This window comes from Mauremys mutica, chromosome 6 (genome assembly GCF_020497125.1).
Source record: "Mauremys mutica isolate MM-2020 ecotype Southern chromosome 6, ASM2049712v1, whole genome shotgun sequence".
In the NCBI taxonomy this organism is placed as follows: domain Eukaryota; kingdom Metazoa; phylum Chordata; order Testudines; family Geoemydidae; genus Mauremys; species Mauremys mutica.
The window spans coordinates 103,933,389-103,951,775 of NC_059077.1; the positions used below are offsets into that span (position 1 = coordinate 103,933,389).

The 18,387-nt window shown below is 38.5% G+C and overlaps 1 long non-coding RNA gene across 1 annotated transcript; it reads left to right on the plus strand.

Moving 5' to 3' along the window:
* Positions 1–366: 366 nt before the first annotated feature.
* On the plus strand, positions 367–8,273 carry LOC123373170. The gene is made up of 3 exons (XR_006580595.1): positions 367–434; positions 1,424–1,502; positions 8,030–8,273. It is a non-coding gene; the product is annotated as an uncharacterized LOC123373170 (long non-coding RNA).
* Positions 8,274–18,387: the final 10,114 nt, after the last annotated feature.

The window sequence follows — 18,387 nt, forward strand, 5'->3', positions numbered from 1 at the left end:
ATACTGGAGTGCAGAAAGGGTGGGAGTGAGTTGTAAAATTGTGAAAACTATTTTTTTATTATGGAAAATGAAGAAAAATTAGCTGGTGGGGAATTATTGTAAGGGTTTAAATGCTTAAATTAGGAAAGCAACTGATTTAAGGCAAATCAGCAGTTTATTTGAGGATGGAGTGGTGACAGCTGTTTCTGTTTATTATATACGTGAAGTAAACCTGTTGGCATGTGAAATGCCCCTTTTGTTTTTCTAGCACCAAGTCGCAGCAATTACAGTATAATACTAGAGCATATGGCAATGTAATTGAAGGTGTGGCAAGAAATTAGAGTTAGGTATTTAGGGCCATATGTTCCCCTGCACTAAGCAGAGTGGAAGGGAGCAGATGGGTACATGTTACAGTAAAGCACAAAGGGCCTGGGAAGTCCACCCAGAAGGGAAAGGTAACTATGTCATATTATGATATGTAGCAAAGTGTGATGTGAGGTGTGTGGCCTTCAGGAATGTGGTGGAGTTAGAGAGCAGCCATTATATACAGCATGTTGCTCTGGCAAAGTAGTGTGAAATCTAACTCAACTTCCAAGGCAAGTTAATGCTGAACAAATCAGCACTGGCTAGAATGGAACTAGCTACTTTACCCCACCACAATGTGCTCCTGGAAACTATGCACACAGAGAACATCTGAAACCACAGTGTGTTTGCACCAGGCACAGCAATGGGCCAGTGCCTGAAAATATGAGTATGATAGGGATAGGGCACCAATCCCACCCTCCTGAAATTGTCTAGAGATTTGGAGTTCTAAAGAACAGTTCAGACTTATGAACGTCTGATAAATGTTTGTTGACCATCACTTTGTGCTTGCATAGGTCAAGAGATGTTATGTTACTGTTTAACGCAAGGCATTTCAGTCAAGGTTTTTGGTAGATATCTGAGTTTTCTAATTTGGAAGGCAGACTACACAGTGCTTCAGGTCCATTTCTGTACTAGCTTGCTTCTTTGTAGTCACTTACACCTGTGTAAAATGGATATGAAAAGGCTACCAAATTAGAATGGTAGCATCTTACACCCACTTTACTTTGATGTTGATGACTACTCAAGATGGAAGGCACTAGAGTATTAAGCCCTAAGAGTTATATTATTTTGATTGATGATTATGTATTATTTTTTAATCAACTAAGTTTCCTACCAGTGATTTTTCCATAGTAAAACCATTTTGCTCATAGAATAGTGATTGCTCACACCCAGTGTATGTACTCAAAAACACTTTGCCAGTATTTGGTTGGCAATTGATTTTTTTTCTATATTATTTTTATCTAGTAGAGCTTACTACTGTGTTTCCCAAAAGATCAAGAGCAAAATAAAATGCTTTAGCATATGCTACACAGATAATATTAGTGTAAAATCCTGTATTAATTAGCGTATTTTTAATAAGGTACCAAAGATCACAATGATCTGTTGACTCATTATCAGTGATGTGTGGAGCAGAGCCAATCTTGTGTTCATTGAAAAAGGTAAGTCTTATATGTTACTGGAGAAAATAAATTCTAAGATGACTTAGGACTGTGATATGATATGGCAGTAAATTCTGCTGTGAATCAAGAATACCCAAGAATAGGCAGTTATTGACATTGCACTGCACTATGCAATTATTTACAGCACTGATAAAAAAAATCAGCTACTAATCTGATTATTAAAGGTTCAAGGCAAAAAGTACTTTATTAAACACTTCTATGTACAGCATTGTTGATGTAGTTTCATATACATAGGATATGTTATTTAAGTTGATGCTGGGTAGGAATGGCATTGAGCCTTCTATATTACAGCAGGGGGCAGCATGACATGCAGTTTTCTATTCTATATCCATGCTTACAATATTAACACTGTGATTTACTAATTACCGCAGAACCTCATTGGTTACAGATTGTTGTGTAAACTCCTTTCCTATCAAAACAGGCACAAAAATATGAGTCCCCTGGCCAATCTGTGGGACTTGGCATAATTAGAAGATATCTGTAAAATATCAGAGAAAAATCATTATTCATAAAGATTAAGGCATGAAACAGTAGGTGAGACCTCCTTTTTTAGTCAGTCCTCAACCATTAGTGCATAAACACTTCAGATAAAAAACATCGGATTAGCTACCAGTCTCCCTCATATTTTGCAAACATAAAGCTGAGACAGTGATACAATGACACGACACCATGCCTACAAGGCTATTCCAGGGTCCTCAGATAGTACAGGGTCCTCAGATAGCATAGAATCTAGCCAAAATATTTGCATTCAAATCAATTTTACAAAGACTGTTACACAGTTAAGGAACTGACTCTGAAGAAATGCTTTTGTATTATGTCTTGCTGGCAATCGGGAGGATTTATCTTTAGTGCTGGTCTGCAAAGGGTCAAATGATTAAACCAAAAGCCTTTTGTTTATAGATAAGCCTACTAGATCAATACAGCTGTTATGAAAGTGCACTGGGAATGAGGAGGGCACTTGCAGTATTCTGCATAATTGATTCTAAGGTTGATTTAAAGTGCACTGATTCTTTCTTCTGTGTTTTTAAAACTCAAAGCCAGGAAAGAGTAGATTTTAGCTAATGCTGAAGAATCTGTTTTACCACATAGTTCTCAGTCAGGTTAAGTAGACTATTTTGTCCATATTACAGTGCAAATTAAAGGGAGCATAAGGGACATTGATTATTAATTTCCCTTAAAGCAGCAGGGCAGAATTAATGATGTCATATCTTTCTGACTGGGATGGGTAGTTTCTTAAAGCAAACAGAAAAATAGCTCTAACTGCTAATCAATTACACCTGGATTAGGAGATATTACTGGCAATTAATGGCTATGTAGCATTGAAATCAATGAGGCTTGTCAAAATAAATTATAAGGCCCATACCACTTCCACTGTTTTGCTTCTTCGGTCTTAACAAATTGGAAGGATAAAAGAGAGCCCTTTACTGAAAGCTGAGGTAGGCTAACAATACATACTGGTAAATATTAAAGTGTCCAGAAAAGGATACAGCTAAATATTTCTGTGATTTAATGATGGTTAAGAGGTGTGCTTCTGATTAACCTACATCTACTTGGGGGGAAAAATATCCATTTCTTTTGGTTAATTAGCTGACTTGAAACTGGGTTACTTTATCATTTTACATGATGTGAAATATGCAGTTTTCAAGATTTCAACATGAAACCAGGTGCAACTCAGCAGTTTTACTTTGAGAGTCTGAGTTTGTTTGAACATGAAACTCTCAAAGCAAAAATTGAGTGGGGAGGGTGCAAAGCCACATGGATAAAACCGAATAAAATATTTGTACAAACCCTCTGAAGCAAGTTTTGCAGAGATGTATTAACAAACAGCCAGAGCATAAAGTTAAGCACCTAAACACATATGTGGGCACCTACATAAAAATGACCTGATTTTCAGAGTTGTGAGTACCTACAGCTCTCATTAATTTCAGTGTGGACACCTCTGAAAAACAAATGAGCTTTTACTTATGTACTTTCCTATGCATGCACTTGCTTGGTTTAGGCACCTAAGTTTGAAAATGTAGGCCTGTTTCCTTTGCTTTCTTCAAATCTCTTCTGAAAGCCTTTGTGTGACAGATACTACAGATTATATCCATAAGCATTGATGGATGATGTAGATGCTCCACACTCCTCACTTTTATTTGGCTGCCTAATTTTGGATTTATATTCCTTATTTTATGCACCCAAGTTTGAAAATTTTGACCTTGGGGTCAGATTTTCAAAGATATTTCAATACTTAAATGCGAATATAGCTGCTGGGGGGGGGGGGATTATCAAAAGCACCTAGACCTTTAACTCCCATTGATTTCAATGGGAGTTAAGTGCCTAGGCACTTTTGAAAATCACTACACCCCTTTCTGCATCTTTAGGGGTTTAGCTACCTGTATGGAACTTGGAGGGTGAAGCACAAGTTTCAGGAGGGAAGAGTTTGGAAGAAGTACCAGGAAGTCAGCTGGCGTTAACATGGCTGGAATGCTCGCTGCAGTTAGAGCATCCCTGTAAATAGTTCTCTTAATAAGGAATGAGTTTAGGTTTTCAAGCATAGACTCCTCTCACATAACTACTCAGTATGTGAAACAAAGCTGCCTAAATACCTTTGAAAATCTGGCCCATTAGTACTGAAATTAATTTGTTGGCTCATTGTGGGGTACTCCTTACAGATTGAGTGAATTAGAAGGAGGAAATTCTGGGAGGAGTAGGAACCCAGATCAGTATTGAGCTAATAGAAGGTACTATGGCCTGGATCCACAAAGGAACTTGGGCATTGTGACATTGAACACTGTGATGGAGAACTTCTAGCTGTCTAGAAAAATCACAAACAGCATTGTTACCCACAAAGCCTGAGTTAGGTACTTAGGCTTCCTATACAATGTATAGCAGGAGAGAGGTACCTTACAATGCAATCTAAGAAAGCTGGGATCTATTGGGAGATGCTGATGAGAGGTGTGCTAGATGCCTAAATACATGCTACAGGAAGATGACTATCTCTGCTAGCTATCCACAACTGGGATCCTCTCTCCTGGAATCAGATGATTTAGATGCCTAAATTGTTTCTTATGAGAATGAGTTAGGCACCTGCCTAACTCCACAAAAATGTGTTGCCTTCAGGTTTGGTAAGTTGTATTTGCTGCAGAATTCTGCAAGAGATCATTCTGATAGCCAGGGATTGCTGGAGCACAGCAGCTCTCCAGCCAGTCTCCTATTTTGCTGATCACCCCTATTACAAATGTGTGGGAGGTGGATAATTCCCCTTTACCTGGGGATTTCCCTAATGGGTAGTTAAACTGGCTTTGCAACATCAAAATACAGAGAGAGCCCCAGGTGCCTGATTCTTCACTCTAACTTATGGCAGCCTTCCTGTGGATTTGTAAGGCCTGTTTCATAACACAGAATATCTAAAATGCAAAACACTCTGACTACTCCTTCTCCTGACCTGAACACATTCCCAGCCCCACACCTACAGCAGAGGCAGTGCGGGCCTAATTATAGCTGCTCTTGCATTCAGAGAGTGACCTCTTTAGCCACTGCATGCCACCTGAAGAGAGTACAAAGTCTACAGTGGGGCCAAAATTGGGCTTTTAAAAAAAAAAAAAAAGCCAGGAACCAAGTTCTGGAATCTATGGAAAACATGATAGAGAATCTTGAATTTCATGCAGACGCAGAAGGGAAGAAGTGTAGAGAGACACTTAAAGTAGCTGGGAGGTTCCATACTCTCCTTTGCACTAAGTAATGCTCCCAAGATTTGCATTAGTAATAAAAAGATAATGAGGAGACACACAGTTCTTAAACAGAAGAGATCTGTTTCCCTTCCTCTTTAACTAGGATTCTATCTCATCCCTCAGTGTTAATAAAAATTACAGCTCTCTATGTAACTCTTAGTAAGAGATTAAAAAACAAACTAGGAACATAGGTACATAGACAAATCTGTCATTAAAACATTTTCAGGACAGTAGCTATAGCATTTAAATCTGTTTGTTAATTCTGCCCACATGGATTGTCTGCCATTGAAGTCATTTGGAGCTGTGTGGTTCTTAGGGCAGAGTTTATTTGACCAGAATCAATTTATAGGGGAGCCACTGTAACGTGTGTGTTCTGTGGGAAAATTACCCTTTACCATGGGCTAAAGCATGAAAGTTTCTGAGGTAAATGTTAATTTTCCAGATGAACAAGAAACCATTTTTCTGACTCCCTTTCCTCTCACCCCACCCTCCCCTGCCCCCCAGTATACCACAGGTAACTGAAGAAAGGAAGAGCAAGCTTTGCCAAGTCAGGCACGCAATTAGCTCAGCAACCCCAATTATCTAACTCTTCAGTTAACCAAACCTCACAGTTAACCGAAGGTCAGTAACAATGACCAGCAGCAATAAGCACCATGCCTTGTTCTCCCAGCTCATTGCAAACCCTCTTTGCCAAGGGGTGAGGATGTCTCTGAAACCTTTCAGTAAACAAGAGTTGCTCTTTAAGTGAGAGTCTTAAAATAGTGTGGAAGCAGATTAATCATCTCTCAGTCCTGTGTGGTGTTTTCTCAGAGCTTTTCTACATAAGCCTTAAGGGAATCTAGCTAATGTAACAGATCCACAGTGGTTTGGGGTTGATTGCTAATGAGTTCACTTTTTTCCATTTCCCCCTGACAGTAGTTTCATACAAACAGTGAAAAAGGTCCAATGTTTAACACCATGTTTTTGTATAACTTTAGTCAGTGATTTATTTCTGAATTTCCTAAAGGAGGACAGGAAAGTCCCACAAGTCCCACAGCTGCAGGCTGAGGCAATGCAAACCACCAAAAATATATAGAGGGGAATTTAGAACAGCAGTCCCTGACTGGGAAGATAGTTAATGCTCGGAGCCAGAAAACAGATAAAAAGGAGCATACTTTTAACTTCCCACATTAAATTTATTTTGGCATTGCCATGCTGCAGAGCACTTCATGTATTTAAGAGTCTTTCCAGTACATGGCCTTGTCCTTTAGCTTGGCATGTTCTTTACCTCCTCTTCTTCTCTTTTCCCTTTGTCAAAGAGTTATTAGGTATGGTTTAAAACTTATTTGCTTTCAAATCATCTATATTTCTTTTATTTTCTAAATATTGCATAGTTGGGCCGAGGCTTTTTATGGACTTTGGTGCACTTATGGATATTTTGTGCCCAGCTCAAATATTGGCAATGGTATATCTCATTCACATCTATCAGTCTTGATCTAGGCATATGAGGCTGTGTCCTCCATTGTACTCCAGTTCCTTTGCACAACTCTGAAGGAGTTCAGTGTTTCTGTAAGGGAACTATTTAGGTAGATCCATGGAATAGTTCATTTGACAGCTATGCTTGCCACACATGTGGCAAGAGGATTACATATGATGATCAAGCCTTTATACATAAACCAAAACCCATACATTAAATCTCCAGTATACAACTCTGACAGAGAATGGCAGCATCTTCTTTTTGCCCCTTCTCCATATAAGAATAAGGTACATATCACACAAAATGGCATCACACTTAACATACTCTGGAGGTGCTGAAGAAAAACATTGCCAACTAACACCTCTGTTAAATAATAGAATGTTCTTGCTGTGAGAGCAGAAGCTTCATCTTTCTCATCACATGCAGAGAGTGTCTCAATCCCTTTTCCCTCTGACCAGATTCCTTCTTAGAAGAACCAATGAGACCTGTCCTGTTGAGCCAGGCAAATATACTGCCCTTGTCTACAGTAAAATGCAGATAATTAATTAAAGAAATACACAACACTTCCTCACTACAGATCATGCTACATAAAATATACAGAGAAAGGAGAGTTTAGCTAAAAGATATGCTTTGGGAATTATTTTGGGGATGTTCTATGGCCTGTGTTATACGTGAGGTCAGATGATCACTGTGTTTCTTTTTGGGAATCTATGAAAGAGTAAGCTGAAGACATTAAATAAAATTAAAGAAACAAGATGACATACACTCCGCCTTCAGCAGTTCTTATATTAGAGCTGGTTGAAAAAATGGGGGGGGAAAATTATGAAACATTTTGAAATAGCTTCCATTTCCAAGGTTTGAAATTGAATGATTTTGCATTGTTGTCAACATTTGTTGCTCAAATTTTTTTTTTTTAATTTCTAATTTCAAAACATTAAAATTTCACACCACATTTAACTTTTCTTCCTTCCTCCTCCTTTTTAGTTTTTCCTTTTGTCACACAGTGCAATAAAATGAATAATAGGTTTGCCCCTATTTCATTTTCCCCCCTTTTTCTACTCTGTTCATTTCAAATGGGGAAAAGTTACTGTCTGTCATAGGGGCATGTGATAGACTGAGAATATAACCTACAATATCTTGAATGAAGTTTATTGGACTAAGTTTCCCATCTCTGGAGATGATTGTATTAACATGCAATTCTGTATGTGTTATTGTGGAATTATGTATTACCTTCTCTAGGACACTGACATGCAATTTCTGGAAGGTATTAGGAACTTGAAGGACTTTTTTTTATTTTTTTTATTTATTTTTTTTTGGGAATCGTATCTGTGAAGTGGATTTCCTAGGAAGTACCTGGGGAATGCAAATGCCCCACTTCAAATCCACCCTCTGGAAGCTATGCCGTGGGGAGGAATACCCATTGTCTACTAATTACCTACTCCTGAAAACTGCAGCTCAAAGACCTGTATTTAGTGTGGATTAAACATGTTAGGAGTGTTTGTTCTGAGTTGAAGCTGTGATGAACTTGCAACCACAAGGAACCCCCTTGGGCTGGGGTTTGAAGAACTGCTCCAGCCAGAATCCATGTTAGGGGGAACTCTGCAAAGCTTATTGGCATGTACATAGATTTTTATATTGTTTTTAATATATTTTCATTTTGGTGCTTTTACCTTAAGAATAAAATAGGCTTTCATATAAAGAACTGTGTGGTAACTTGTAAATGTAGCAATGACATCTATTTCTCTGAAGAGAAAGCAAGTGGGTGTCCTTTGGCAACCTATCTGTTCTGGGAATAATACACTGAAGGCAGGGAACTGTGCAGCCTGGAAATACATTGGTCAGAGGGGAGAGAGACATGAGTCTTCACCCAGAAAGGTAACGGCTGGAGAGCTGGAAGCCAAGAGTGGGTGCCTCACTGTGGAGAAACTAAATGCATTCTTTGCATCAGTCTTCACAACTGAGGGTGTGAGGGAGATTCCCAAACCTAAGCCATTCTTTTTAGGTGACAAATCTGAGGAACTGTCCCAGACTGAGGTGTCAATAGATGAGGTTTTGTAACAAGTTGATAAACTAAACAGTAATAAGTCACCAGGACCAGAATGGTATTCACCCAAGAGTTCTGAAGGAACTCAAATGTGAAATTGAAGAACTACTAATTGTAGTCTGTAACCTATAATTTAAACCTGCTTCTGTACCAAATGACTGGAGGATAGCAAATTTGTCAGCAATTTTTAAAAAAGGCTCCAGAGATGATCCTGGTAATTACAGGCCGGTAAGCCTGACTTCAGTACTGGGTAAACTGGTTGAAACTATAGTAAAGAACAAAATTATGAGACACGTAGATGAACATAATTTGTTGGGGAAGAGTCAACATGGGTTTTGTAAAGGGAAAGCATGCCTCACTAATCTACTAGAATTCTTTGAGGGGGCCAACAAGCATGTGGACAAGGGAGATTCAGTGGATATAGTGTACTTAGATTTTCATAAAGCCTTTGACAAGGTCCCTCACCAAAGGCTCTTAAGCAAAGTAAGCAGTCATGGGATAAGAGGGAAGGTTCTCTCATGGATAGGTAACTGGTTAAAAGATAGGAAACAAAGGGTAGGAATAAATGGTTAGTTCTCAGAATGGAGAGAGGTAAATAGTGGTGTCCCCCAGGGGGTCTCTACTGGGACCAGTCCTATTCAACATATTCATAAATGATCTGGAAAAAGGGGTAAATAGTGAGGTGGTAAAATTTGCGGATGATCCAAAACTACTCAAGATTGTTAAGTCCTGGGCAGACTGTGAAGAGCTACAAAAGGATCTCTCAAAACTAAGTGACTGTGCAACAAAATGGCAGATGAAATTCAATGTTGATAAATGCAAAGTAATGCACATTGGAAAACATAATCCCAACTATACATATATAATGATGGGGTCAAAACTAGCTGTTACCACTCAGAGATCTTGGAGTCATTGTGGATAGTTCTCTGAAAACATCCACTCAATGTTCAGTGGCAGTCAAAACCCAAAGAGAATGTTGGGCATCATTAAGAAAGGGATAGATAAGACTGAAAATATCACATTGCCTCTATATAAATCCATGGTGTGCCCACATCTTGAATACTGAGTGCAGATGTGGTCACCCCATCTCAAAAAAAAAAAAAAGGTTCAGAAAAGGGCCTCAGATGATTAGGGGTATGCAATGGCTTCCGTATGAGGAGATATTAATAAGACTGGGACTTTTCAGCTTGGAAAAGAGATAACTAAGGGGGAATATGAATGAGGTATATAAAATCATGACTAGTGTGGAGAAAATAAATAAGGAAGTGTTATTTACACCTCAAACACAAGAACTAGGCGTCACCAAATGAAATTAATAGGCAGCAGATTTAAAAAAACAGGAAGAAGTATTTCTTTACATAACAACAAATAGTCAACCTGTGGGACTCTTTGCCAGAGGATGTTGTGAATGCCAAGACTATAACAGGGTTCAAAAAAGAACTAGATAAATTCATGGAGGATAGGTACATCAATGGCTATTAGCCAGGATGGGCAGAGATGTTGTCCCTAGCCTCTGTTTGTCAGAAGCTGGGAATGAGTGACAGGGAATGGATCACTTGATGATTACCTGTTCTATTCATTCCCTCTGGAGCACCTGGCATTGGCCACTTTTGGAAGACAGGATACTGGGCAAGATGGACCTTTTAGTCTGACACAGTATGACCATTCTTATGTTTGACTTCTGAGGAGAAATTCAGATGCAACTGCCCTGAACTGTGACAGAATTACAGTGTCATTTTGTTCTTTTATCTCTAACATTTGCAAAGTTGAAGTTTTGAAAATTTACAGAATGGGGAAAAATGGAGGGAAAAAAAAGAAAATAAGAGGGTTAAAGGGAATTTCAAATCTCTAGATATCATTCTTTCCTTGGATTCAGTGGAAAATGGTAGAAAGAAAGGGGGGAATCATTCAAAATTTTAAAAATCAGCATTCAAAACTGAAATGAAACAATTTCTATTAAAAATGGAATTTTTCCTTGTTCATTCTATTTGTTGGAAGTTTCACAAACATATAGTATAAAATAAAAAATGAAGCCCCATATTTCAGCTACAACATTTTGACCAGTTCTATCTTAGACATGTATAAAGATATAGCTCTTTACATAGTGCCCATCACCTTAGCATGAGTTCCTCATACATGTAGAATAATGTATACATACACATTTCTTTCCTGCCAGATACTATTAGACCATATTAATTTTTGTAGACATTCATAAGGCCAGAAGAGATCACTGTAATCATGTAGTTTGACCTCTTTTGTGTAATAGAGGCAAGAGTATTTTATGTAGTAATCCTTGCATAAATCCCCATAGCTTGTATTTAAAAAAGAGCATCTATTTTGGAAAAAAACATCTAATCTTGATTTAAAGCATTCAGCCAATGGAGAATCCACTACATTTCTTGGCAAGCTATTCCAATGGTTAATTACCCTCACTGTTTTTTAAAAAAAAAAAAAAAAAAAGGGAAAAAATATTTGAATTTTTCAAGCATTAACTTCCAGCCATTGGATCTTGTTATGCTTTTGTCTGTTAGGATAAACAGCCCTTAAATTCTTTGCTGTCTGTCTGCCAACTGTGAACTCTGCAGGATAGTATTCACAGTCTCTCTGGTTTGTGATCCATACTTGCCAACCAAGTGAAGTCAGAATGGTGTTTCCCCTGCACCCCTAAAAATATGCATATGATCTCAAACAGTTGCTGCAGATTTTCCACATGGAGTTTCTTATTAATTTTTTAGGGCTCAGATTTTCTCCATGCTACTTTCCTCTTTCCCCATAATCTGTTCTTTCCCTCAACAACTCTGATGATCCTTCCTTATGCTTCTCCTTTTTCTCAGGGTAGGTGTCCCCCTTTCCAGATTGCCACTTTCTCTCTCAGAATAAGAAAACATTGACCATGTTGTCTGCAGTGAAAACTTATTGTGTGTGCTAATCACAAGTATAGGTACAGACAGAAAATGCTTAATTAACGGAATGAAGAACCTGTGAAATGTTTTCCAACACCCTGCCTAAAGCCTTCCCACTAAGAGATGAGCCAACCATATTTGTGTATGTCAGTGGCCGTTGTGAATGATGATGGATGAGAAAATCACAGAACAATGATTAAAACAAAGGCCCTTGGTATACATTGTTGTATAAGGGACTCTACTTAACACCACAGCACCAAAATGATGATGGTGAGCTGTGGAGAACATGTGTCAGACCTGACACAAGACCTTTTACAAGAATCCATCAATGCCCTCTGCTGTTAGTACTGCACATGTAGAGTGGGCGCATACTATAATGGCTAATTTATTTCTGACTACAATAGTGGTAAGCTGCAGGTAACTGGAGACCACTAAATTCAATTAAATGCTTTTGGTAGATACGTGAAATATTGTTATTTAAGGGTCTGGGCATAATGCTGACAACTCTACAGCGCCACAGGGGGTGCGTCCCCAAACCCTCAGGCCAGATTGCTGACTGTACTGTAGTTAAACAAGAATACCACACTTTTTGCATCTAATAACATACAACCCCCACGTCCCTAGACAGATCTGCAGCACAGAAGCAATAATGATGAACTGGATCTGGCCACACATGCACATCCTACAAATAATTAGTTTTTGTGAATGTGACAAAAGAGAAAAATGACTTTAAAACTCATTCCTGCAAATAATATTACTCCAGCCTAACTATGTCTAGCAGTGATGTCTTAGGCCAGAACTGGCTCCAGCTTGGAAAGGATAATATTTAAAAGGTCCTGTTTCTGTCACTTTAGCTTCTCCTGAAAGCATAAACTGCTCCCACTTTCCCAGAACCGTAGGCCATGTCTGTATAGCATGTTTGGCATCATTGTACAGGCAGTTTCTTAAAAGAAAGACAAAGGACCTTGGAATTAGAAAATCCTTTCTGCTGTATGTGAAAGCAACTCTTGTTTCTGGAGTGTTTTGCTAAGGGCATTTGTGCTCACCTCAAATTATTCTAAATTTGATGTCATTAAAATAGCATTCCTTCTGGAGCTATTGACCAGCATATTTACACATTCATCCTTCAAGCCACTTCTATCATTCCACAGCTTGGGCATGACATGAAATCTTTCTTCATGTTTCCATGGAAATAACAACAGCTCACTATGCCTCTCTGTCCCTGGGAGAAGCTTTTATAAGGTGTCTTTGTAATTTCCCCTCAGCCCTATGAGGTGAGGTTTCTTTGGAAGAAACCCTTATTTGCCCTTTTAAACATTTACTTTCTTTTGACATAATGTAATTCTTGAATCTTTTCACAAAAAAACCTACCCATTGAGGAGAGAAAATATCTCTGTAAAGTGTATGCCCAATAAAGGTAGCATGCAAATTAAATTAAATTTAAATAGTATGTCATTTTCAAGGGAAAAACTTCTCCTTGGAGCACATTTTTGCAAATTCTTGTGATAAGTTCCCACCTCTCCACCTCCTCTTCCCTTTCAAACTCTGTTAATACTTTTCCCTTTCTGTGAGTTTGCAAACTGCTGGATCTTGGCAGCGTAAACACCTTCCTTTTTTAATTTTTTGTTTTACAGTTTCTCTATTACTACTTCCTCTTTGGACTTTGATGGTCATAAGGCCACCAGATTCTTCTTCAAATCCCATCTCAAGACCCAATTCTGTTGTGGTGCCTACTGGAAATCAACCAGCTAATTGTGATCATGCCAAAAACACTTTTAAATTATTGGGAACAACTAATATGTGTATGTACTGTAGATAAGGCACATAATTGTGTGAATTTGTTGCCATTACACTCATCCTCAGTCCCCACCACTGTTTGTCATACATTGTCTTAAATTAGCCGGTGTACTCTTAGGGCAAAGAACCTGTGTTCCTAGTGTTTTTCTAGGTACTTGTATAGCCCCTGTGATCATACTAGCTGAGTATCTCATGAAGATTAATGGATTTATCCTCACAATATACGTGTGAGGTAAGGACATATAATTCCTGTTTTACAGATGGGGAACTGAGGCACTGACAGATTAAGCAAGTTGTCCAAGGTCACACTAGAAGTCTGTGGCAAAATAAGGAATTGAAACCAGATTTCTTTAATCCCACTCCAATGCCTTAACAACATGACTCCTCTTCTGGTTTGCAGTGTCTAACTGCAATACAGATAATAAATTATAGGGCTGTTAAAAGTTTCCTGGTACCTAGAGAAAAGACATGTAAATCGTCAAGTAATTTTATTGTATCCACAGCTGTTATCCCTTCTATGACATCTTCCTTGCCGTTCCCCTCTATTAATTCATTCTTATTTGTATATCCTTATTTACTAATGTATTACTTGTTAATAAGCAACAAAAGCCTAAAGCAAAACCCATTGAACTCATGAGAGTGATTTCCACTGACTGTAGTGGACTTTGAATCATGTCAAATGTACTAACAGCTATACAGGGCATAAAATAAAGACAGTCCATACCAGAGCTTACAGACTAAATGTGACATGTGTAGAGTAGATAGGATGCAGTGGAAAACTCAGACAAGAGAAGGTCTGTTTTATGATGTTGATGATTTTGCACCATTTTCTGTGCAAACTGTCAGAGCCGGCTCCAGGTTTTCTGCTGCCTCAAGCAGCCCAAAAAAAAAAAAAAAAAAAGCTGTAGCAGTGCTATTGCGCTGCTCCACTCTTTGGTGGCAATTCGTGGGCGGGTACTTCGCTCCTAGAGGGACTGAGGGACCCGCTGCCGAAGACCCGGATGTGCCGCACTGATAGCGGCCGGAGTGCCGCCCCTTGGTATTGGCCACCCCAAGCACTTGCTTCTTCAGCTGGTGCCTGGAGCCGGCCCTGCAAACTGTGGAAGAAGTGAACTTTTAGGTGGGATTTGAGTGAGGACATGGTTTGGGCTTGTTGGACTGGAACAGAGAAAAATATTGCATAATAAGGGGCAGCGTGGAGAAAGGCTTGGAGATGAAGATGAACAAAGTATTGTGACTAACATCATTGGTTAGATGCAGGATGTGGTACAGGATGTCATATTTCATCATTAAATCCATTTACTAAATCATCCATGTACAAACAGTGGGCCAGATCCTCATCTGGTATAAATTGCCATAGCTCTATTGCCCTCAGTAGGGCTGCACACGCTGATGGTTAAGCACATGCTTAAGTGCTCAGGGCCTGAATCCCCAGCACCTCCAGGGCTGAGCACATGGTGAATTCAATTGACATTTAAGCAACAGTAAAATTGCAGGGGTTTTATATAAGTTTAATATTCTGTTGTTGGGGGAGGGAGGGGTTTAAATGTGGTTGCTGCATTCAGTTCCCAAATATTTTAAAGATAATGTTCTTAGAGGCTTCCTTATTCCCCAAAGTTGTTTAGGTAGCACTCTCTTGGACACTTAGAATACGTGATCACCACCTTCCGGTTACTATCTGATTTCAGCACAGGTGGTGGAATGTAAAATGACCTCTTGTAAAGTCTCCAATGTGCTATACATAGCTATGAAACTTTCATGCTTTTTTGTTTTCTATGTACTGCATTTGTATGTTTCTAAGCACTATCCTTCTGTGCAGAGTTAAGTGGCCATTTTATTTTCTGATTTTTGAACATTGTGCTCTCTTGGGTGCTTTTTCTTGTTTTATTAGTCTCTTAATCTGAAATGAACAGAATGGTCTTCATTGCTTGTTGTGAATGGAATATCTTGAAAGCCAACTTATTAATAAGTCTGATAAGTAAAACTTTCTTGTATGTACTGCTGGCTATTCATACAGTATCTGTAGTGTTCATTGCTATAATGTTTTGTTATGAACATTTTCTGATATAATTCCTTGCTGCAAGGTGTTCACATCATAATCTATTAATATTCATTCCTATTTATTTCTAAGAATTAGTTTAGTCACAATAAAACATGGCATTTTTCTCTTGCTATTAGGTTCATGTATAGCTATGCCTTTCCTTCAGTTTCGTTATTTGTTAGTGCATGTAGATAGTACCCACTAATTAAGCAATCCGCATAAAGCTATATTTTTATTGGGATCTATGGGAGGAGATAATTGGTTCACAATAAATGAAATCTCAGGCCACAAACTGAGGCTTTTATTGATTTACTGGCCATTTATCTTGGAACGTATTCCCTAGAAGAAACAATATTGCTATACACTTAAATAAAGGTGTTTAATACTATGCTAGACATTACTGCTTGGTGAAAGGTTAGTATAATAAGTGTCCAAACCAAACTCATTCAGCTTCTCTTCCCACTCATTTCACTGTCATCATCATCATCTACTCTCACTATAGAGGCTCAGCAAATTTATAATGGTTTATCTGAAATGTACAGTCATCAGATCCAGCCTCCCTACACTCCTTATGTCAACATGGTGTCTAATAAAATAGTACAAATGTTATATTGATTCAGATGTTTGTATCGAAACATACTTTTACTGGACTGCCCATTTCTGTCTGCCAAGTCACTGGTCTCTGAATGTTTGTTTGTTTCTTATTGCAGTATTGGCTAACGCATATTTGTGATATCAACTTCAGTTATGAATTTTATTGTGGACTTATTAAATATTAGTTTTCAGTATAGTTCTTAACTCTCTCTATATATATATTTATTTATTTGATCTCCAGCATTTATATTTATACTATAGTTAAGACACAGATGATTGTTTAATTGTTTTTATTTATTCCTTTGCCTATGGCTACTGTTCATGTAATTATTATATAGTTTCAATTCACCTGGGTTTTGAAAATCATTTAGGCCCAAAAGTAGATTAGACACACCAAGGACTACATTCTGATTATGCTTTAAATGTCTAGCATTCCCCCCACCACACACATACACATACTATGGCTCTCTCTGAGAGTTCCTCACTGCCTACTTTGCCTAAGAGTGATTCAGCAAAAAGAAACACAGAAATATGCAGCATTGTACAACAGGTTAGCTTTAACTGTCTGCCTTTTCTAGTATGGAGTCACAGGAGACATATATGAGAACAGAAGTCATCTTGATTCAAACAAGGAACAAATATGCAGCTCTCTTCGAGAGTGCTGAATGCAGAGGAAGAAATGCTGTCAGATGTGTGCCTCCTCAAAGTATACGTCTCAGCCAGCCTGTTTCCCATGGGTCAGGCCCTGCCCCCTACAACTGCTTATACAAACACAAACCCCTGCACATTAATTTCCCCTGTTACGTAAGGGGGTTTCAATAGCTGTGCTGTACTCTTCCCTATCCAGCAGAGGCCTACATAGAGGATGGCGATTTAATTCTATTGCATATAAATTCTTATACAAGGGTCATCACTCTGGCATTTCAACACTCTTCCAGTAGTGCGCTGATCAACATGACTAGCATCTGCCATGTGTTGTTTGGTCTGCCATGATGATGACAGTGTGGGAAAAGGTTAGCATCGTGGAACAGAGGAAAGTATAGGAGGTTGCATGTTGTCCCTCTCTCCAGACCAATGGAAATGAAACAAAATAATAGATTTGGACTGTATTATCCTTTCCTCATAGCTTCCCCCAAGAGCACTGGAGACTACCCAGTAAAACTTTGGTGGCATGGCTCCAATGGAGCAGTATTGCCAAGGAGCTGAAGATGACTGTGGTCCAGAGCCAGCAAGAAGACACAGAGCTTCCATGAAGGTGGTCCTGATCCACTATGTATCTCAGAGTATCTGCCAGGTGGGCCCCAAGGTCCTTTCTGCACTGGGTCAACCCCACCCCCAAAGTGGGGATGTCTCTTTCTGTAGGGTCACTCAGAGATTTCCTCCCCCAATACCCTGCTACGTACTCCGTTCCCCCAAAGGAGAAGATGACGTGTGTCCATGGATTTACCTAGCAAACTGGCCAACCAGGAACCCTTTCTTAGTTGTAATGATCAGTTAACTTACTACAACCCAAACCTCAGAAGAATGAGACCACCTAAGAGACACATTCCAATACAATTGTAGTGTGGTACTTTCCATTCTGTCATTTTGCTCCCCAGAGTTGGAATTCATTAAGTACTAATGTAAAAAAAATCAAATTTAGCTGAGTCCAGACAAAGTTATTTGTTTAAAATGACAAGGGCTGTCAAGCAGTTAAAGTATTCACAATTAATCTGCGATTAAAAAAAATAATGTTGATTTAATCGTGCTGTTAAACAATAATAAAATACCATTTATTTAAATAGTTTTGGATGTTTTCTACATTTTCAAATATATTGATTTCAATTACAACACAGAATGCAAAATATACAGTGCTCACTATATTTACTTTTATTACAAATATTTGCACTGTAAAAAACAAAAATAGTAATTTTTAAATTCACCTAATACAAGTACTGTAGTGAAATCTCTTTATCATGAAAGTTAAACTTACAAAAGTAGAATTATGTACAAAAAAAATCTCACATTGGTATCTTCTTTGCGTTTTGTCAGATCTGCAGGGAAAGTGTTCTTAAAATGAACGACGTGCTGGGTCATCACCCGAGACTGCTATAACATGAAATATATGGCAGAATGTGGGTAAAACAGAACAGGAGACATACAGTTTTCCCCCATGGAGTTCAGTCACAAATTTAATTAACACATTTTATTTAATGAGCATCATCAGCAAGAAAGTATGTCCTCTGGAATGGTGGTTGAAGCATGGATGGGTATATGAATGTTTAGCATATCTGGCACGTAAATACTTTGCAACACCAGCTACAAAAGTGCCAT